Raw genomic sequence first — 24887 nt, 5'->3', positions numbered from 1 at the left:
CTGTATATAAATTATAATAACAGGACACCACAGGCTGCTCCCCCTGTATAATAATAATTGGACACCACAGGCTGCTCCCTCTGTATAATAATAATAATAATAATAGGACACCACAGGCTGCTTCCCCTGTATAATAATAATAATAATAATAATAATAATAATAACAGTACACCACAGGCTTCTCCCCCTGTATAATAATAATAATAACTGTACACCACAGGTTGCATCCCCTGTATAATAATAATAACAGGACACAACAGGCTTCTCCCCCTGTATAATAATAATAACTGTACACCACAGGCTGCTCCCCCTGTATAATAATAATAATAACAACAGTACACCACAGGCTGCTCCCCCTGTATATAAATTATAATAACAGGACACCACAGGCTGCTCCCCCTGTATAATAATAATTGGACACCACAGGCTGCTCCCTCTGTATAATAATAATAACAGAACACCACAGGCTGCTCCCCTGTATATAAATTATAATAACAGTACACCACAAGCTTCTCCCCCTGTATAATAATAATAATAATAATAATAACTGTACACCACAGGCTGCTCCCCCTGTATAATAATAATAGGACACCACAGGCTGCTTCCGCTGTATAAGAATAATAACAGTACACCACAGGCTGCTTCCCCTGTATAATAATGATAATAGTACACCACAGCCTTCTCCCCCTGTATAATAATAATGATTGGACACCACAGGCTGCTCCCTCTGTATAATAATAATAACAGTACACCACAGGCTACTCCCCCTGTATAATATTAATAATAATAACAGGACACCACAGGCTGCTTCCCCTGTATAATAATAATAATAACAGGACATCACAGGCTTCTCCCCCTGTATAATAATAATAATAAAGCAGTACACCACAGGCTGCTCCCCCTGTATAATAATAATAATAGGACACCACAGGCTGCTTCCCCTGTATAATAAGTAACAGGACACCACAGGCTGCTCTGTCTGTAAAATAATAATAACAGGACACCACAGGCTGCGCCCTCTGTATAATAATAATAACAGGACACCACAGGCTGCTCCCCCTGTATAATAATAATAACAGGACACCACAGGCTGCTCCCCCTGTATAATAATAATAACAGGACAGCACAGGCTGCTTCCCCTGTATAATAATAACAGGATACCACAGGCTGCTCCCCCTGTATAATAATAATAATAACAGGACACCACAGGCTTCTCCCCCTGTATAATAATAGTAATAATATCAGGACACCACAGGCTGCGCCCTCTGTATAATAATAATAATACCAGGACACCACAGGCTGCTCCCCCTGTATAATAAAAATAACTGGACACCACAGGCTGCTCCCCCTGTATAATAATAATAACAGCACACCACAGGCTGCTCCCCCTGTATAATAATAATAATAATAATAATAGGACACCACAGGCTGCTTCCCCTGTATAATAATAATAATAACAGGACACCACAGGTGTCTCCCCCTGTACAATAATAATAATAATAACAGGACACCACAGGCTCCTCCCTCTGTATAATAATAATAACAGAACACCATAGGCTGCTCTCCCTGTATAATAATAATAATAATAATAATAATAATAATAACAGTACACCACAGGCTGCTCCCCCTGTATAATAATAATAATAATAATAATAATAATAGGACACCACAGACTGCTTCCCCTGTATAATAATAATAATAATAATAATAATAATAATAATAATAATAATAGCAGGACACCACAGGCTTCTCCCCCTGTATAATAATAATAATAATAATAACAGGACACCACAGGCTTCTCCCCCTGTATAAAAATAAATAATAACTGTACACCACAGGCTGCTCCCCCTGTATAATAATAATTGGACACCACAGGCTGCTCCCTCTGTATAATAATAATAACAGAAAACCACAGGCTGCTCCCCTGTATATAAATTATAATAACAGTACACCACAGGCTTCTCCCCTTGTATAATAATAATAATAATAACTGTACACCACAGGCTGCTCCACCTGTATAATAATAATAGGACACCACAGGCTGCTTCCCCTATATAATAATAATAACAGTACACTACAGGCTGCTCCCCCTGTATAATATTATTAATAATAACAGGACACCAAAGGCTGCTTCCCCTGTATAATAATAATAACAGGACACCACAGGCTTCTCCCCCTGTATAATAATAATAATAACAGTACACCACAGGCTGCTCCCCCTGTATAACAATAATAATAATAGGACACCACAGGCTGCTTCCCCTGTATAATATTAATAACAGGACACCACAGGCTGCTCCCCCTGAAAAATAATAATAACAGACACCACAGGCTGCGCCCTCTGTATAATAATAATAACAGGATACCACAGGCTGCTCCCCCTGTATAATAATAATAACAGGACACCACAGGCTGCTTCCCCTGTATAATAATAATAATAATAATAATATCAGGACACCACAGGCTGCGCCCTCTGTATAATAATAATAACAGGACACCACAGGCTGCTCCCCCTGTAAAATAATAATAATAACAGGACACCACAGGCTGCTCCCCCTGTATAATAATAATAACAGGACACCACAGGCTTCTCCCCATGTATAATAATAATAATAATAATAATAATATCAGGACACCACAGGCTGCTCCCCCTGTATAATAATAATAACAGGACATCACAGGCTGCTTCCCCTGTATAATAATAATAACAGGACACCACAGGCTGCTCCCCCTGTATAATAATAATAATAACAACAGTACACCACAGGCTGCTCCCCCTGTATAATAATAATAATATCAGGACACCACAGGCTGCTCCCCATGTATAATAATAATAACAGTACACCACAGGCTGCTTCCCCTGTATAATAATGATAATAGTACACCACAGGCTTCTCCCCCTGTATAATAATAATAATAGGACACCACAGGCTGCTCCCTCTGTATAATAATAATAATAGTACACCACAGGCTGCTCCCCCTGTATAATATTAATAATAATAACAGGACACCACAGGCAGCTTCCCCTGTATAATAATAATAATAACAATACACCACAGGCTGCTCCCCCTGTATAATAATAATAATAGGACACCACAGGCTGCATCCCCTGTATAATAATAATAACAGGACACCACAGGCTGCTCCCCCTGTAAAATAATAATAACAGGACACCACAGGATGCGCCCTCTGTATAATAATAACTGGACACCACAGGCTGCTCCCCCTGTATAATAATAATAACAGGACACCACAGGCTGCTTCCCCTGTAAAATAATAATAACAGGACACCACAGGCTGCTCCCCCTGTATAATAATAACAGGACAGCACAGGCTGCTTCCCCTGTATAATAATAATAACAGGACACCACAGGCTGCTCCCACTGTATAATAATAATAATAACAAGACACCACAGGCTTCTCCCCCTGTATAATAATAGTAATAATATCAGGACACCACAGGCTGCGCCCTCTGTATAATAATAATAACAGGACACCACAGGCTGCTCCCCCTGTATAATAATAATAACAGCACACCACAGGCTTCTCCCTCTGTATAATAATAATAATATCAGGACACCACAGGCTGCTCCCCCTGTATAATAATAATAATAATAATAGTACACCACAGGCTGCTTCCCCTGTATAATAATAATAATAACAGGACACCACAGGCGTCTCCCCCTGTATATTAATAATAATAACAGGAGACCACAGGCTCCTCCCTCTGTATAATTTTAATAACAGAACACCATAGGCTGCTCTCCCTGTATAATAATAATAATAATAATAATAATAACAACAGTACACCACAGGCTGCTCCTCCTGTATAATATTAATAATAATAATAGGACACCACAGGCTGCTTCCCCTGTATAATAATAATTACAGGACACCACAGGCTGCTTCCCCTGTATAATAATAATAACAGGACACCACAGGCTGCTCCCTCTGTATAATAATAATAACAGGACACCACAGGCTGCTCCCCTGTATAATAATAATTGGACACCACAGGCTGCTCCCTCTGTATAATAATAATAACAGGACACCACAGGCTGCTCCCCTGTATATAAATGATAATAACAGTACACCACAGGCTGCTCCCCCTGTATAATAATAATAATAACAGTACACCACAGGCTGCTCCCCCTGTAAAATAATAATAATAATAATAATAGGACACCACAGGCTGCTTCCCCTGTATAATAATAATAATAACAGGACACCACAGGCTTCTCCCCCTGTATAATAATAATAACAGGACACCACAGGATTCTCCCCCTTTATAATAATAATAACAGTACACCACAGGCTGCTCCCCCTGTATAATTATAATAATAATAATATTAGTAATAATAATAATAATAATAACAGGACAACACAGGCTTCTCCCCCTGTATAATAATAATAATTTTAATAACAGTACACCACAGGCTGCACCCCCTGTATAATAATAATAATAATAATAATAATAATAATAATAGGACGTCACACGCTGCTTCCCCTGTATAATAATAATAATAACAGGACACCACAGGCTTCTCCCCCTGTATAATAATAATAACAGGACACCACAGGCTGCTTCCCCTGTATAATAATAATAATAATAATAATAATAGGACACCACAGGCTGCTTCCCCTGTATAATAATAATAATAACTGTACACCACAGGCTGCTCCCCCTGTATAATAATAGGACACCACAGGCTGCTTCCCCTGTATAATAATAATAAAAGTACACCACAGGCTGCTTCCCCTGTATAATAATGATAATAGTACACAACAGGCTTCTCCCCCTGTATAATAATAATGACAGTACACCACAGGCTGCTCCCTCTGTATAATAATAATAACAGTACACCACAGGCTGCTCACCCTGTATAATATTAATAATAATAACAGGACACCACAGGCTGCTTCCCCTGTATAATAATAATAACAGGACATCACAGGCTTCTCCCCCTGTATAATAATAATAATAATAATAAAGCAGTACACCACAGGCTGCTCCCACTGAATAATAATAATAATAGGACACCACAGGCTGCTTCCCCTGTATAATAATAATAACAGGACACCACAGGCTGCTCCCCCTGTAAAATAATAATAACAGGACACCACAGGCTGCGCCCTCTGTATAATAATAATAACAGGACACCACAGGCTGCTCCCCCAGTATAATAATAATAACAGGACACCACAGGCTGCTCCCCCTGTATAATAATAATAATAATAATATCAGTACAGCACAGGCTGCTTCCCCTGTATAATAATAATAACAGGACACCACAGGCTGCTCCCCCTGTATAATAATAATAATAACAGGACACCACAGGCTTCTCCCCCTGTATAATAATAGTAATAATATCGGGAAACCACAGGCTGCGCCCTCTGTATAATAATAATAATAGGACACCACAGGCTGCTCCCCCTGTATAATAATATTAACAGGACACCACAGGATGCTCCCCCTGTATAATAATAACAGCACACCACAGGCTTCTCCCCCTGTATAATAATAATAATATCAGGACACCACAGGCTGCTTCCCCTGTATAATAATAATAATAACAGGACACCACAGGCGTCTCCCCCTGTATAATAATAATAACAGGACACCACAGGCTCCTCCCTCTGTATAATAATAATAACAGAACACCATAGGCTGCTCTCCCTGTTTAATAATAATAATAATAATAATAACAGTACACCACAGGCTGCTCCCCCTGTATAATATTAATAATAATAATAACAGGACACCACAGGCTGCTTCCCCTATATAATAATAATAATAACAGGACACCACAGGCTGCTCTCTCTGTATAATAATAATAACAGGACACCACAGGCTGCTCCCCTGTATAATAATAATTGGACACCACAGGCTGCTCCCTCTGTATAATAATAATAACAGGACACCACAGGCTGCTCCACTGTATATAAATTATAATAACAGTACACAACAGGCTGCTCCCCCTGTATAATAATAATAACAGTACACCACAGGCTGCTCCCCCTGTATAATAATAATAATAATAATAGGACACCACAGGCTGCTTCCCCTGTATAATAATAATAATAATAATAATAATAACAGGACACCACAGGCTTCTCCCCCTGTATAATAATAACAGGACACCACAGGCTGCTTCCCCTGTATAATAATAATAATAATAATAATAATAATAATAATAATAGGACACCACAGGCGTCTCCCCCTGTATAATAATAATAATAACAGGACACCACAGGCTCCTCCCTCTGTATAATAATAATAACAGAACACCATAGGCTGCTCTCCCTGTATAATAATAATAATAATAATAATAATAATAATAATAACAGGACACCACAGGCTTCTCCCCCTGTATAATAATAACAGGACACCACAGGCTGCTCCCCCTGTATAATAATAATAATAATAATAATAATAATAATAATAACAGGACACCACAGGCTGCTTCCCCTATATAATAATAATAACAGGACACCACAGGCTGCTCTCTCTGTATAATAATAATAACAGGACACCACAGGCTGCTCCCCTGTATAATAATAATTGGACACCACAGGCTGCTCCCTCTGTATAATAATAATAACAGGACACCACAGGCTGCTCCACTGTATATAAATTATAATAACAGTACACAACAGGCTGCTCCCCCTGTATAATAATAATAATAATAATAATAACAGTACACCACAGGCTGCTCCCCCTGTATAATAATAATAATAATAGGACACCACAGGCTGCTTCCCCTGTATAATAATAATAATAATAATAATAATAATAATAATAATAACAGGACACCACAGGCTTCTCCCCCTGTATAATAATAACAGGACACCACAGGCTGCTTCCCCTGTATAATAATAATAATAATAATAATAATAATAATAATAATAGGACACCCCAGGCTGCTTCCCCTGTATAATAACAATAATAACAGGACACCACAGGCTTATCCCCCTGTATAATAACAATAATAATAATAATAATAATAATAATAATAATAATAACTGTACACCACAGGCTGCTCCCCCTGTATAATAATAATAATAATAATAATAATAATAACAACAGTACACCACAGGCTGCTCCCCCTGTATATAAATTATAATAACAGGACACCACAGGCTGCTCCCCCTGTATAATAATAGTTGGACACCACAGGCTGCTCCCTCTGTATAATAATAATAACAGAACACCACAGGTTGCTCCCCGGTATATAAATTATAATAACAGTACACCACAGGCTTCTCCCCCTGTATAATAATAATAATAACTGTACACCACAGGCTGCTCCCCCTGTATAATAATAATAGGACACCACAGGCTGCTTCCCCTGTATAATAATAATAACAGTACACCACAGGCTGCTCCCCCTGTATAATAATAATAATAATAATAATAATAATAATAATAGGACACCACAGACTGCTTCCCCTGTATAATAATAATAATAATAATAATAATAATAATAATAACAGGACACCACAGGCTTCTCCCCCTGTATAATAATAATAATAATAATAATAATAATAACAGGACACCACAGGCTTCTCCCCCTGCATAAAAATAATAATAACTGTACACCACAGGCTGCTCCCCCTGTATAATAATAACAGGACACCACAGGCTGCTCCCCCTGTATAATAATAATAATAATAATAATAATAATAATAATAACAGGACACCACAGGCTGCTTCCCCTATATAATAATAATAATAACAGGACACCACAGGCTGCTCTCTCTGTATAATAATAATAACAGGACACCACAGGCTGCTCCCCTGTATAATAATTGGACACCACAGGCTGCTCCCTCTGTATAATAATAATAACAGGACACCACAGGCTGCTCCACTGTATATAAATTATAATAACAGTACACAACAGGCTGCTCCCCCTGTATAATAATAATAATAATAATAATAATAATAATAGGACACCCCAGGCTGCTTCCCCTGTATAATAACAATAATAACAGGACACCACAGGCTTATCCCCCTGTATAATAACAATAATAATAATAATAATAATAATAATAATAATAATAATAATAACTGTACACCACAGGCTGCTCCCCCTGTATAATAATAATAATAATAATAGGACACCACAGGCTGCTTCCCCTGTATAATAATAATAATAATAATAGGACACCACAGGCTTCTCCCCCTGTATAATAATAACAGGACACCACAGGCTGCTTCCCCTGTATAATAATAATAATAATAATAATAATAGGACACCCCAGGCTGCTTCCCCTGTATAATAACAATAATAACAGGACACCACAGGCTTATCCCCCTGTATAATAACAATAATAATAATAATAATAATAATAATAATAACTGTACACCACAGGCTGCTCCCCCTGTATAATAATAATAATAATAATAACAACAGTACATCACAGGCTGCTCCCCCTGTATATAAATTATAATAACAGGACACCACAGGCTGCTCCCCCTGTATAATAATAGTTGGACACCACAGGCTGCTCCCTCTGTATAATAATAATAACAGAACACCACAGGTTGCTCCCCGGTATATAAATTATAATAACAGTACACCACAGGCTTCTCCCCCTGTATAATAATAATAATAACTGTACACCACAGGCTGCTCCCCCTGTATAATAATAATAGGACACCACAGGCTGCTTCCCCTGTATAATAATAATAACAGTACACCACAGGCTGCTCCCCCTGTATAATAATAATAATAATAATAGGACACCACAGACTGCTTCCCCTGTATAATAATAATAATAATAATAATAATAATAATAATAACAGGACACCACAGGCTTCTCCCCCTGTATAATAATAATAATAATAATAATAACAGGACACCACAGGCTTCTCCCCCTGTATAAAAATAATAATAACTGTACACCACAGGCTGCTCCCCCTGTATAATAATAATTGGACACCACAGGCTGCTCCCTCTGTATAATAAAAATAACAGAAAACCACAGGCTGCTCCCCTGTATATAAATTATAATAACAGTACACCACAGGCTTCTCCCCTTGTATAATAATAATAACTGTACACCACAGGCTGCTCCACCAGTATAATAATAATAGGACACCACAGGCTGCTTCCACTGTATAAAAATAATAACAGTATACCACAGGCTGCTCCCCCTGTATAATATTAATAATAATAACAGGACACCACAGGCTTCTCCCCCTGTATAATAATAGTAATAATATCAGGAAACCACAGGCTGCGCCCTCTGTATAATAATAATAATAGGACACCACAGGCTGCTCCCCCTGTATAATAATATTAACAGGACACCACAGGATGCTCCCCCTGTATAATAATAACAGCACACCACAGGCTTCTCCCCCTGTATAATAATAATAATATCAGGACACCACAGGCTGCTTCCCCTGTATAATAATAATAATAACAGGACACCACAGGCGTCTCCCCCTGTATAATAATAATAACAGGACACCACAGGCTCCTCCCTCTGTATAATAATAATAACAGAACACCATAGGCTGCTCTCCCTGTTTAATAATAATAATAATAATAATAATAACAGTACACCACAGGCTGCTCCCCCTGTATAATATTAATAATAATAATAACAGGACACCACAGGCTGCTTCCCCTATATAATAATAATAATAACAGGACACCACAGGCTGCTCTCTCTGTATAATAATAATAACAGGACACCACAGGCTGCTCCCCTGTATAATAATAATTGGACACCACAGGCTGCTCCCTCTGTATAATAATAATAACAGGACACCACAGGCTGCTCCACTGTATATAAATTATAATAACAGTACACAACAGGCTGCTCCCCCTGTATAATAATAATAATAATAACAGTACACCACAGGCTGCTCCCCCTGTATAATAATAATAATAGGACACCACAGGCTGCTTCCCCTGTATAATAATAATAATAATAATAACAGGACACCACAGGCTTCTCCCCCTGTATAATAATAACAGGACACCACAGGCTGCTTCCCCTGTATAATAATAATAATAATAATAATAATAATAGGACACCACAGGCGTCTCCCCCTGTATAATAATAATAATAACAGGACACCACAGGCTCCTCCCTCTGTATAATAATAATAACAGAACACCATAGGCTGCTCTCCCTGTATAATAATAATAATAATAATAATAATAATAATAACAGGACACCACAGGCTTCTCCCCCTGTATAATAATAACAGGACACCACAGGCTGCTCCCCCTGTATAATAATAATAATAATAATAATAATAATAATAATAACAGGACACCACAGGCTGCTTCCCCTATATAATAATAATAACAGGACACCACAGGCTGCTCTCTCTGTATAATAATAATAACAGGACACCACAGGCTGCTCCCCTGTATAATAATAATTGGACACCACAGGCTGCTCCCTCTGTATAATAATAATAACAGGACACCACAGGCTGCTCCACTGTATATAAATTATAATAACAGTACACAACAGGCTGCTCCCCCTGTATAATAATAATAATAATAATAATAATAACAGTACACCACAGGCTGCTCCCCCTGTATAATAATAATAATAATAGGACACCACAGGCTGCTTCCCCTGTATAATAATAATAATAATAATAATAATAATAATAATAATAACAGGACACCACAGGCTTCTCCCCCTGTATAATAATAACAGGACACCACAGGCTGCTTCCCCTGTATAATAATAATAATAATAATAATAATAATAATAATAATAATAATAGGACACCCCAGGCTGCTTCCCCTGTATAATAACAATAATAACAGGACACCACAGGCTTATCCCCCTGTATAATAACAATAATAATAATAATAATAATAATAATAACTGTACACCACAGGCTGCTCCCCCTGTATAATAATAATAATAATAATAATAATAATAACAACAGTACACCACAGGCTGCTCCCCCTGTATATAAATTATAATAACAGGACACCACAGGCTGCTCCCCCTGTATAATAATAGTTGGACACCACAGGCTGCTCCCTCTGTATAATAATAATAACAGAACACCACAGGTTGCTCCCCGGTATATAAATTATAATAACAGTACACCACAGGCTTCTCCCCCTGTATAATAATAATAATAACTGTACACCACAGGCTGCTCCCCCTGTATAATAATAATAGGACACCACAGGCTGCTTCCCCTGTATAATAATAATAACAGTACACCACAGGCTGCTCCCCCTGTATAATAATAATAATAATAATAATAATAATAATAGGACACCACAGACTGCTTCCCCTGTATAATAATAATAATAATAATAATAATAATAATAATAACAGGACACCACAGGCTTCTCCCCCTGTATAATAATAATAATAATAATAATAATAATAACAGGACACCACAGGCTTCTCCCCCTGCATAAAAATAATAATAACTGTACACCACAGGCTGCTCCCCCTGTATAATAATAACAGGACACCACAGGCTGCTCCCCCTGTATAATAATAATAATAATAATAATAACAGGACACCACAGGCTGCTTCCCCTATATAATAATAATAATAACAGGACACCACAGGCTGCTCTCTCTGTATAATAATAATAACAGGACACCACAGGCTGCTCCCCTGTATAATAATTGGACACCACAGGCTGCTCCCTCTGTATAATAATAATAACAGGACACCACAGGCTGCTCCACTGTATATAAATTATAATAACAGTACACAACAGGCTGCTCCCCCTGTATAATAATAATAATAATAATAACAGTACACCACAGGCTGCTCCCCCTGTATAATAATAATAATAATAATAGGACACCACAGGCTGCTTCCCCTGTATAATAATAATAATAATAATAGGACACCACAGGCTTCTCCCCCTGTATAATAATAACAGGACACCACAGGCTGCTTCCCCTGTATAATAATAATAATAATAATAATAGGACACCCCAGGCTGCTTCCCCTGTATAATAACAATAATAACAGGACACCACAGGCTTATCCCCCTGTATAATAACAATAATAATAATAATAATAATAATAATAACTGTACACCACAGGCTGCTCCCCCTGTATAATAATAATAATAATAACAACAGTACATCACAGGCTGCTCCCCCTGTATATAAATTATAATAACAGGACACCACAGGCTGCTCCCCCTGTATAATAATAGTTGGACACCACAGGCTGCTCCCTCTGTATAATAATAATAACAGAACACCACAGGTTGCTCCCCGGTATATAAATTATAATAACAGTACACCACAGGCTTCTCCCCCTGTATAATAATAATAATAACTGTACACCACAGGCTGCTCCCCCTGTATAATAATAATAGGACACCACAGGCTGCTTCCCCTGTATAATAATAATAACAGTACACCACAGGCTGCTCCCCCTGTATAATAATAATAATAATAATAGGACACCACAGACTGCTTCCCCTGTATAATAATAATAATAATAATAATAATAATAATAACAGGACACCACAGGCTTCTCCCCCTGTATAATAATAATAATAATAATAACAGGACACCACAGGCTTCTCCCCCTGTATAAAAATAATAATAACTGTACACCACAGGCTGCTCCCCCTGTATAATAATAATTGGACACCACAGGCTGCTCCCTCTGTATAATAAAAATAACAGAAAACCACAGGCTGCTCCCCTGTATATAAATTATAATAACAGTACACCACAGGCTTCTCCCCTTGTATAATAATAATAACTGTACACCACAGGCTGCTCCACCAGTATAATAATAATAGGACACCACAGGCTGCTTCCACTGTATAAAAATAATAACAGTACACCACAGGCTGCTCCCCCTGTATAATATTAATAATAATAACAGGACACCAAAGGCTGCTTCCCCTGTATAATAATAATAACAGGACACCACAGGCTTCTCCCCCTGTATAATAATAATAATAACAGTATACCACAGGCTGCTCCCCCTGTATAATAATAATAATAATAGGACACCACAGGCTGCTTCCCCTGTATAATAATAATAACAGGACACCACAGGCTGCTCCCCCTGAAATAATATGAGATATGGTAAGAACTTACCCTTGTTATCTCTATTTCTACGAAGTCCATAGGGTTCCACAGGATACCTTGGGGTATAGGTGTGACGTCAGTCGCAGGGCACCAAAGAGTTAAGCTTTCAGCCTCCCAGGATGCACTAGGTCCCCCTCCTATACCCCGCCCCCAGGCCAAGGCACCTCAGTTAGTTACCAAGCCATAGGCCGGAGGAGGAGAAGGAAGAGAGAGAACAAAGATCTGGACACATACAAGAATCACATTCTCACCAGAGGGAGACGGAAAACCGGTGACCAGAGCAAAGCCCATCTGCAGCACAGGTGCGACAGGGCGGGAGTCCTGTGGAACCCTATGGACTTCGTAGAAATAGAGATAACAAGGGTAAGTTCTTACCATATCTCATATTTTCTACTTCAGGGTCCATAGGGTATCCACAGGATACCTTGGGGATGTCCCAAAGCAGTATCCTTTAAGGGTGGGGACGCTCCTGTGCAGAAAGGAGAATCCGCCGCCCGAAGGAAGCATCCTGAGAGGCGAAGGTGTCAAACCTGTAATACCTCACGAAGGTATGGACAGAAGACCACGTAGCAGCCTTGCAGATCTGAACTGCCGAGGCACCACGTCAAGCTGCCCACGAAGGACCCACAGACCTAGTGGAATGAGCCTTCAGAGAAGGAGGGACCGGTAGGCCTTCATGAAGATAAGCTTCAGAAATAGCCATACGGATCCAGGCTGCCAAAGTTTGCTTTGAAGCAGGCCAACCCTTTTTACAGAAGCCATAGAGGACAACAAAGCGTCCGACTTCCTAAACAAAGAAGTGCGGTCCACATAAGTCCTTAAGGCCCGCACAACATCCAAAGAGGCCTCACCCACGGAAAGACCCGGTGAGTTAAAGGCCGGAACAACTATTTCCTCGTTAACCTGAAACTGGGAAACAACTTTGGGGAGAAACTCGGGCCGAGTGCGGAGCACTGCCCTGTTCCCATGAAAAAAACCAAGAAAGGGGGTCTACAAGAAAGAGCCCCTAACTCAGAAACACGTCTGGCTGAAGCAACGGCCAGAAGGAAAACAGTCTTAGCTGTTAGCCATTTAATATCCACTGAGCCCAGTGGTTCAAACGGCGGTCCTTGGAGAGTCCTCAGGACCACAGCCAAATCCCAAGGCGCCACAGGTGGAACAAAGGGCGGCTGAATACGGAGAACACCTTGCATAAAGGTGCGCACATCCGGGATTGTAGCAATCCTACGGTGAAACCAGACAGATAGGGCCGAAACCTGTACCTTCAAAGAAGCAAGGCGAAGCCCATGATCTAGTCCCGCTTGCAGGAAGGCGAGAATCCGAGACAGACGAAACTCCCGCGGTGCATAACCTCTCGGTCGACACCACTGGAAGAACGTATGCCACACGCGATGGTATATCCTCGCGGAAGACGGTTTCCGAGCTCGTAACATGGTACACAGCATAGAGCTGGCAAACCCCCAGGACCTCAGCATGGCCGTCTCAACAGCCACGCCGCCAAAGACAGCCGAGTCAGGTCCGGGTGAAGACAAGGACCCTGAGACAGAAGGTCCGGTCGTAGCGGCAACCGCAGAGGACTGTCCACGGACAGACCCTGAAGGTCTGAGAACCAGTGCCGTCTGGGCCACGCGGGAGCTATCAACAGGAGCGTCCCTCCTTCCTGTTTGAATTTCCGGATTACCCGTGGAAGAAGGGAGACCGGAGGGAACAGGTATGCGAACCTGAACGTCCACCGGACGGACAGAGCATCCACCAGAGACGCCCCTTCGTCTCTTGTGCGAGACCCGTACACCGGCAACTTGTTGTTGTGCCGGGACGCCATGAGGTCGATTTCTGGAAGACCCCACCTGTCCACCAGTAGTTGAAAAACGTCCGGGTGCAGGGACCATTCCCCTGGATGAACGTCCTGGCGACTTAGAAAGTCCGCCTCCCAATTTAGCACTCCCGGGATGAAGACCGCTGATATGGCCGGAAGATTGCGCTCCGCCCAAACCAGGATCCGAGAGACCTCTACGAGAGCCGCCCGACTGCGAGTTCCTCCTTGCCTGTTTATGTAGGCCACGGTGGTAGCATTGTCCGACTGGACCTGCACCGGGTGACCCTGGAGAAACCGCTGTGCCTGCAGGAGAGCATTGAAGACCGCACGGAGTTCCAAGATATTTATTGGAAGCTCCGCTTCTGTCGGTGTCCACCTGCCCTGGAACAAGTGTGGACCCGAAACTGCTCCCCAGCCTCGAAGACTGGCGTCCGTTGTCAACAGGACCCAATTTGGAACCCAGAACGGACGTCCCTTGTTGAGGTGGGTCATCTTTAACCACCACGCAAGGGACAGGCGAACCTCCGGGGTGAGCACAATCGTCTGGAACTTCAGAGACTGAGGCAGCCCGTTCCACTTGGACAGGATCAGGTGCTGCAGAGGTCTAGAGTGAAACTGGGCGTATTCCACCATGTCGAACACCGACACCATGGAGCCCAGTAACCTCATCGCCGAGTGTAAGGACACCCGGCGGCTGTGCAGACAACTGCGCACCCTTGACTGTAAAGCAGAGATCTTGTCCTCCGTCACGAAGATCCTTTGCTGTCCCGAGTCCAATAAGGCTCCAAGATGCAGAATCCTCCGAGACGGGATTAGAGTGGACTTCTGCCAGTTAATTAGCCAGCCGTGCCGTTGCAGCAGTGCAATGGTCAGGTCCAAGTGGTGTAACAGGAGCTCTGGAGATCCTGCCACCAATAACAGGTCGTCCAAGTACGGCAACATGCGGACTCCTTGCAGCCGCAGAGAAGCCGCCATGACCGCCATAGCGTCCTGTATGTCCAATGACACCATGTAGTCCCCAGGTTCCAGCGCCAGAATGATGGACCGTAGGGTCTCCATCCGAAACTTCGGGACCCGCAAAGACTTGTTGAGTGCTTTGAGGTTGAGAATCGGACGATATGACCCATTGGGTTTCTGTACCAAAAATAGATTTGAATAGAAACCCTGGCCCCTCTGGGAGAATGGAACAGGCACTATAACTCCAGCCTGGAGCATAGTGTGCAATACCTTCCGCAGCTCCGTAGCCTTGTTCCGGTCTGATGGTAGACCCGTGGTGAAGAATCGAGCCGGGGGTCTGTGCCGGAAGGAGAGGGCGTACCCGTGAGAGACCACCTCCAGAACCCAAGTGTCTGTCGTAGTGAACGACCAACACCGGGAGAACTGCAGCAGGCGGCCTCCCACCCTGGGATCCCCCAAGGGGAGACCCGGACCGTCAGGCCGCAGGCTTGTCATCTGGCTTGGGGGCCGGACGTCTGGTACTCCATGCCTGTTTCCGGGGCTTGCCCGATTTCTTAGGGCCAGCCTGTCGAGGAAACGACTGTGGTTTGGGCCTGCCCTGGGCCCTAGATGACCGAAAGGACGATGGTCCAGAACCAGAAGGAGCAGCGGCCGACGGGAGACAAGCAGATTTGGCTGCCGCCAGCGTGGCCACAATCTTATCCAGATCCGGACCGAAGAGAACTTCTCCGGTAAACGGCAACGCTTCCAAACCTTTCTTGGATCTGCGTCCGCCTTCCAGGATCGCAGCCACAAGGTGCGACGAGCAGCTACCGCTGCTGAAGAAATTCTAGACACCAGAGTACTAATGTCTAGAGCCGCCTCGTTGATGTAGGTGGCCGAATCACGGAGATTGCCAATCAACTCCGCTTGTTCGGCCGGACAGTCGGATTCAAAAGAAGCCTCTAATGAATCCGCCCAGCGCTCCATCGCTCTGGCAACCCAGCAAATGGCCATAGCCGGCCGTGCTGCCCCCCCTGCAAGGGAATAAGCGGACTTCAGGCAGATGTCTACCTTGCGGTCCGTAGCATCCTTAAGGGAGGACATGGATGGCATCGGCAATGTGGCACTACGGACAAGACGGGTCACGTGAGAATCCACCTGTGGAGGGGATTCACACTTAGCAAAATAATTATCCGCGAACGGATAAGCCACCGCCAGGCGTCTCTGCGGCTGGTATCTTTTGCCAGGTTGTTTCCACGCCTCCTCTAAATGGTCCACCAACTGACCCGAAAGAGGAAAGACTGTGGCATCGCCCTTCACATCTTTGAAAAAGGCATACTTAGATTTAGCCGCTGGGGGAACTTCGTCCTCAATCACCAAGGCTGTGCGGACCGCCCGAATAAGTCCAGGAATATATACTTTGGACTTAGCATCAGCGTCCTTAGTATGGAAAGGTTCCTGATCGTAAGGATCCAGAATCTCCCCATCATCAGACGTCCCTTCGTCATCCTCATAAGGAGCGGACAGAGACGCCACCGGCCTTTTATGAGGCCGCATCACAGACTCCCCTTGCAATACATCCGACAAGTGCTGTAAAGAACTCGTCAGGGAGTTAACCCACGCTGGCTCCTGAGAACCCGGGAGCGGGGAAATAGGGAGACTGTGGGGTACCACCAATTGTCGTGGGAACCCCTGCATGGGTGACGACACCACAGACTGCTGGGACAAACCCATCGGAGTAAACGCGGGCTGCGGAGCTAACTGGCCCACTAAAGCTGTTAACGCCTGAGCGAAACAAGCCCAGGGCGGCTCCTGTACCGGTGCTGTAACCGTAATAGGCCGCGCCATGGACAACACTGCCGGCAAAGGCCCTCCGCGCTACCCTCCCCCTCCGCTAACGGTACTTTGCACGTGGTACACTGTAGCCGGAGGGGAAAATCACTTTCAGACATGATGGCACCACGTATGTGACCTCTCTCACCAATTAAGTATTAAATAGGCGAGAGACCACCCTGCAGCACCGCACCGCAAGGGCTTTAGCAGAAAGAACAGGGACAGTAATAAAGCTGACAGTTTAGTGAAGAATAGTTACAGGCAGCGCTAGCACAGTCACATACAATGCAGAGAAATAACAATTCCTGCACTAACAGCGCTGATCACTCAACTACACAGACACAGGGCCTGGTAGGACACAGCGCTGCATACACAGACCTGAGCCACAGCGGAGGAGAGGTATGCGGGGGGACCCAGACCACGATGCTTCCTTCCAGACTTCCAGCAGCGTTCACCATGCGTTGCAGAGAAGATGGCCGCCGAGGAGCAGAGAGAAGCTGGCCTGGGGGAGGAGCGCTGACACAGGACCAGTCAGCACAGTGCAGAGAGGGCTGTGTGCAGCGGGGGAGGCGCCGGCTGTGAGACAGGGAAGGCGCGCTCCCCTGGCATGCATTTAACCCCTGGGACGCCGCAGCGCTACCGCTCTGCTGCGATCCGCTGTCCCAGGGGGTAGTGGAAAGCGCAGGTTCAGTACCTGGCTCCACGCTGCAGCCAGTCCCCAGGGAGCCCCCTGCCTGGGGACTTAGGACCATGTGATCAGCGGGGACCCACCGCGGGACCCCGCTGCTTACCTCTGTCCCCCTTGAATCCGGCCATGGTCCGGAGCATCTGGGGTCACCGCTAGCTGTGACCCCAGACGCCCACCAGCATCCCCGGATCAGTACCGGCGTTCTGGTACCGGCGGGGTGTAGGGAAGACAGCATGGACGTCAGGACTGACTGTCCATGCTGTTCATCCAGTTGTGCAGCCACAGCTGCATGAAGAATAAGCTTCAGGGGCTCTTCTAGCCCCCACTCCAACAGGTGCACCCGACTCCGGCCGGGCACCAAACTAAACTGAGGTGCCTTGGCCCGGGGGCGGGGTATAGGAGGGGGACCTAGTGCATCCTGGGAGGCTGAAAGCTTAACTCTTTGGTGCCCTGCGACTGACGTCACACCTATACCCCAAGGTATCCTGTGGATACCCTATGGACCCTGAAGTAGAAATAAAAATAACAGGACACCACAGGCTGCGCCCTCTGTATAATAATAATAACAGGACACCACAGGCTGCTCCCCCTGTATAATAATAATAATAACAGGACACCACAGGCTGCTTCCCCTGTAAAATAATAAGAACAGGACACCACAGGCTGCTCCCCCTGTATAATAATAATAATAACAGGACACCACAGGCTGCTCCCCCTGTATAATATTAATAATAATAATAATAATAATCTCAGGACACCACAGGCTGCTCCCTCTGTATAATAATAATAATAAGAGGACACCACAGGCTGCTCCCTCTGTATAATAATAATAACAGGACACCACAGGCTGCTCCCTCTGTATAGTAATAACAGGACACCACAGGCTGCCCCCCTGTATAATAATAACAGGACACCACAGGCTGCTCCCTCTGTATAATAATAATAACAGGACACCACAGGCTGCTCCCCCTGTATAATAATGGTCACACTATTACCGGCTTTCAAAAGTCTCCTCTGTCTCAGGTTCAGTCACCAGGATGTAGAGATGGAGCCTTTATCGGACTTTGGAACGCTATACGGAACTCTAGTGGACCGCATAACCCGGACGTTAGGTGGAACGCACAACAATGAAAAGTGGAACTCAACGACAGGAAGTAAATTGGAACGCACAGAGCGGATGTCAGGTGGAACGCACAGACAGGAAGTAGGCTGTGTAACAGTTTCCGGGTGACGAGAAGCGGTGACTGTCGGGGTGAGAGCCTATACAGGTACCTAGTGACATCTGATCCTATATATACACAGAGAGCTCACATACATGTCACACACATGTAACACACATGTCACACACAAGTAACACACAAGATGTACCCCCCTCATAGCTATTACCCAGCTCCTATATGTATATATACATCCAATATATCCTATTATCTCCTCTATCCCCCTGAACTGCTGCCCTTATACCCTCCTCTATACCCCTGTACTGCTGCCCTTATACCCTCCTCTATACCCAGGTACTGCTGCCCTTATACCCTCCTCTATACCCAGGTACTGCTGCCCTTATACCCTCTATACCCCTGTACTGCTGCCCTTATACCCTCCTCTATACCCAGGTACTGCTGCCCTTATACCCTCCTCTATACCCCGGTACGGCTGCCCTTATACCCTCCTCTATACCCCGGTACTGCTGCCCTTATACCCTCCTCTATACCCCTGTACTGCTGCCCTTATACCCTCCTCTATACCCCTGTACTGCTGCCCTTATACCCTCCTCTATACCCCGGTACTGCTGCCCTTATACCCTCCTCTATACCCCGGTACTGCTGCCCTTATACCCTCCTCTATACCCCTGTACGGCTACCCTTATACCCTCCTCTATACCCCGTACTGCTGCCCTAATACCCTCCTCTATACCCTGGTACGGCTGCCCTTATCCCCTCCTCTATACCCCTGTACAGCTACCCTTATACCCTCCTCTATACCCCTGTACTGCTGTCCTTATACCCTCTATAGCCCTGTACGGCTACCCTTATACCCTCTTCTATACCCCAGTACTGCTGCCCTTATCCCCTCCTCTATACCCCTGTACTGCTGCTCTTATCCCCTCCTCTTTACCCTTGTACTGCTGCCCTTATACCCTCCTCTATACCCCTGTACTGCTGCCCTTATACCCTCCTCTATACCCCTGTACTGCTGCCCTTATCCCCTCCTCCATACCCCTGTACTGCTGCCCTTATCCCCTCCTCCATACCCCTGTACTGCTGCTCTTATCCCCTCCTCTTTACCCCTGTACTGCTGCCCTTATACCCTCCTCTATACCCCTGTACTGCTGCCCTTATCCCCTCCTCTATACCCCTGTACTGCTGCCCTTATTCCCTCCTCTATACCCCTGTACTGCTGCCCTAATCCCCTCCTCTATACCCCTGTACTGCTGCCCTAATCCCCTCCTCTATATTTCTGTACAGCCCTAATCTCCTCTATACCCCTGTACTGCCCTAATCACCTCTATACACCTGTACTGCCCTAATCCTCTACCCTGTATCCCTGTACTGCCCTAATCCCCTCCTCTATATCCCTGTACTGCCCTAATCCCCTCCTCTGTATCCCTGTACTCCCTAATCACCTCCTCTGTATCCCTGTACTTCCCTAATCCCCTCCTCTATACCCCTGTACTGCCCTAATCCCCTCCTCTAAACACCTGTACTGCTGTCCTTATCCTTCTCTATATCCCTGTACTGCCCTAATTCCCCTCCTCTGTATCCCTGTACTGCCCTAATCCCCTCCTCTATATCCCTGTACTGCCCTAATCACCTCCTCTATATCCCTGCACTGCCCTAATCCCCTCCTCTATACCCCTGTACTGCCCTAATCCCCTCCTCTATATCCCTGTACTGCCCTAATCCCCTCCTCTGTATCCCTGTACTGCCCTAATCCCCTCCTCTGTATCCCTGTACTGCCCTAATCACCTCTATACACCTGTACTGCCCTAATCCTCTACCCTGTATCCCTGTACTGCCCTAATCCCATCCTCTATATCCCTGTACTGCCCTAATCCCCTCCTCTATATCCCTGTACTGCCCTAATCACCTCTATAACACTGTACTGCCCTAATCCGCTACCCTGTATCCCTGTACTGCCCTAATCCCCTCTATATCCCTGTACTGCCCTAATCCCCTCTGTATCCCGTACTGCCCTAATCCCCTCCTCTATATCCCTGTACTGCCCTAATCACCTCTATAACACTGTACTGCCCTAATCCGCTACCCTGTATCCCTGTACTGCCCTAATCCCCTCCTCTATATCCCTGTACTGCCCTAATCCCCTCCTCTATATCCATGTACTGCCCTAATCACCTCCTCTATATCCCTGTACTGCCCTAATCCCCTCTATACACCTGTACTGCCCTAATCCTCTACCCTGTATCCCTGTACTGCCCTAATCCCATCCTCTATATCCCTGTACTGCCCTAATCCCCTCCTCTATATCCCTGTACTGCCCTAATCACCTCTATAACACTGTACTGCCCTAATCCGCTACCCTGTATCCCTGTACTGCCCTAATCCCCTCTATATCCCTGTACTGCCCTAATCCCCTCTGTATCCCGTACTGCCCTAATCCCCTCCTCTATATCCCTGTACTGCCCTAATCACCTCTATAACACTGTACTGCCCTAATCCGCTACCCTGTATCCCTGTACTGCCCTAATCCCCTCCTCTATATCCCTGTACTGCCCTAATCCCCTCCTCTATATCCCTGTACTGCCCTAATCACCTCCTCTATATCCCTGTACTGCCCTAATCCCCTCATCTATATCCCTGTACTGCCCTAATCCCCTCCTCTATATCCCTGTACCGCCCTAATCACCTCCTCTGTATCCCTGTACTGCCCTAATCACCTCCTCTATACCCCTCTACTGCCCTAATCACCTCCTCTGTATCCCTGTACCGCCCTAATCACCTCCTCTGTATCCCTGTACCGCACTAATCACCTCCTCTATATCCCTGTACCCCCCTAATCCCCTCCTCTATATCCCTCTACCGCCCTAATCAACTCCTCTGTATCCCTCTACCGCCCTAATCCCCTCCTCTGTATCACTGTACCGCCCTTATCACCTCCTCTGTATCCCTGTACCGCCCTAATCCCCTCCTCTGTATCCCTGTACCGCCCTAATCCCCTCCTCTGTATCCCTGTACCGCCCTAATCCTCTCCTCTGTATCCCTGTACCGGCCTAATCCTCTCCTCTGTATCCCTGTACCGGCCTAATCCTCTCCTCTGTATCCCTGTACTGCCCTAATCCCCTCCTCTGTATCCCTGTACTGCCCTAATCCTCTACCCTGTATCCCTGTACTGCCCCTATATCCCTGTACTGCCCTAATCACCTCCTCTATCTATCCCTGTACTGCCCTGATCACCTCCTCTACATCCCTGTACTGCCCTAATCCCCTCCTCTATACCCCTGTACTGCCCTAATCCCCTCCTCTACATCCCTGTACCGCCCTGATCCCCTCCTCTGTATCCTTGTACTGCCCTAATCACCTCCTCTATATCCCTGTTCTGCCCTAATCACCTCCTCTATATCCCTGTACTGCCCTAATCACCTCCTCTATATCCCAGTACTGCCCTAATCCCCTCCTCTATATCCCTGTACTGCCCTAATCCCTTCAATATCCCTGTACTGCCCTAGTCACCTCTTCTATAACCCTGTACCGCCCTAATCCCCTCCTGTATAGCTCTGTACTGCCCTAATCACCTCCTCTATATCCCTGTACTGCCCTAATCACCTCCTCTATATCTCTGTACTGCCCTAATCACCTCCTCTATATCCCTGTACTGCCCTAATCACCTCCTCTATATCTCTGTACCGCCCTAATCACCTCCTCTATATCCCTGTACCGCCCTAATCACCTCCTCTATATCCCTGTACTGCCCTAATCCCCTCCTCTATATCCCAGTACTGCCCTAATCCCCTCCTCTATATCCCTGTACTGCCCTAATCCCTTCTATATCCCTGTACTGCCCTAGTCACCTCCTCTATATCCCTGTACTGCCCTAATCCCCTCCTCTGTACCTCTGTACTGCCCTAATCACCTCCTCTATATCCCTGTACTGCCCTAATCACCTCCTCTATATCTCTGTACTGCCCTAATCACCTCTATATCCCTGTACTGCCCTGGTCACCTCCTCTATATCCCTGTACCGCTCTAATCACCTCCTCTATATCCCAGTACTGCCCTAATCCCCTCCTCTATATCCCTGTACTGCCCTAATCCCTTCTATATCCCTGTACTGCCCTAGTCACCTCCTCTATATCCCTGTACTGCCCTAATCCCCTCCTCTATACCTCTGTACTGCCGTAATCACCTCCTCTATATCCCTGTACTGCCCTAATCACCTCCTCTATATCTCTGTACTGCCCTAATCACCTCCTCTATATCCCTGTACCGCCCTAATCACCTCCTCTATATCCCTGTACTGCCCTAATCACCTCCTCCATACCGCTGTACTGCCATAATCACCTCCTCTATATCCCTGTACTGCCCTGGTCACCTCCTCTATATCTCTGTACCGCCCTAATCACCTCCTCTATATCCCTGTACCGCCCTAATCACCTCCTCTATATCCCTGTACTGCCCTAATCACCTCCTCTATATCCCAGTACTGCCCTAATCCCCTCCTCTATATCCCTGTACTGCCCTAATCCCTTCTATATCCCTGTACTGCCCTAGTCACCTCCTCTATATCCCTGTACTGCCCTAATCCCCTCCTCTATACCTCTGTACTGCCCTAATCACCTCCTCTATATCCCTGTACTGCCCTAATCACCTCCTCTATATCTCTGTACTGCCCTAATCACCTCCTCTATATCCCTGTACCGCCCTAATCACCTCCTCTATAGCCCTGTACTGCCCTAATCACCTCCTCCATACCCCTGTACTGCCATAATCACCTCTATATCCCTGTACTGCCCTAGTCACCTCCTCTATATCCCTGTACCGCTCTAATCACCTCCTCTATATCCCAGTACTGCCCTAATCCCCTCCTCTATATCCCTGTACTGCCCTAATCCCTTCTATATCCCTGTACTGCCCTAGTCACCTCCTCTATATCCCTGTACTGCCCTAACCCCCTCCTCTATACCTCTGTACTGCCGTAATCACCTCCTCTATATCCCTGTACTGCCCTAATCACCTCCTCTATATCTCTGTACTGCCCTAATCACCTCCTCTATATCCCTGTACCGCCCTAATCACCTCCTCTATATCCCTGTACTGCCCTAATCACCTCCTACATACCGCTGTACTGCCATAATCACCTCCTCTATATCCCTGTACTGCCCTGGTCACCTCCTCTATATCCCTGTACCGCTCTAATCACCTCCTCTATATCCCTGTACCGCCCTAATCACCTCCTCTATATCCCTGTACCGCCCTAATCACCTCCTCTATATCCCTGTACTGCCCTAATCCCCTCCTCTGTATCCCTGTACTGCCCCAATCCCCTCCTCTGTATCCCTGTACTGCCCTAATCACCTCTATA

General features: G+C 45.0%; 2 protein-coding genes across 2 annotated transcripts in view; one reads left to right on the top strand and one right to left on the bottom strand.

The window, feature by feature from the left end:
* Positions 1–19377, bottom strand: part of LOC148479706 (uncharacterized) — a 55411-nt gene extending 36034 nt beyond the window's left edge. Inside the window, exon 1 of the mRNA XM_088454413.1 lies at positions 19349–19377. The gene's annotated coding sequence lies outside the window, so the exon portion shown is untranslated. The remainder of the gene's footprint in view (positions 1–19348) is intronic.
* Positions 19378–19526: 149 nt separating this feature from the next.
* Positions 19527–24887, top strand: part of LOC148479705 (uncharacterized) — an 88252-nt gene continuing 82891 nt past the window's right edge. The window contains exon 1 of the mRNA XM_088454419.1: positions 19527–19621. The gene's annotated coding sequence lies outside the window, so the exon portion shown is untranslated. The remainder of the gene's footprint in view (positions 19622–24887) is intronic.

The sequence above is a fragment of the Taudactylus pleione genome, unplaced genomic scaffold (genome assembly GCF_031769625.1).
Source record: "Taudactylus pleione unplaced genomic scaffold, aTauple2 ptg000614l, whole genome shotgun sequence".
NCBI lineage: Eukaryota > Metazoa > Chordata > Amphibia > Anura > Myobatrachidae > Taudactylus > Taudactylus pleione.
Note: the sequence above shows the minus strand (reverse complement) of the source record. Positions and strands in the feature narration are given on the sequence as shown.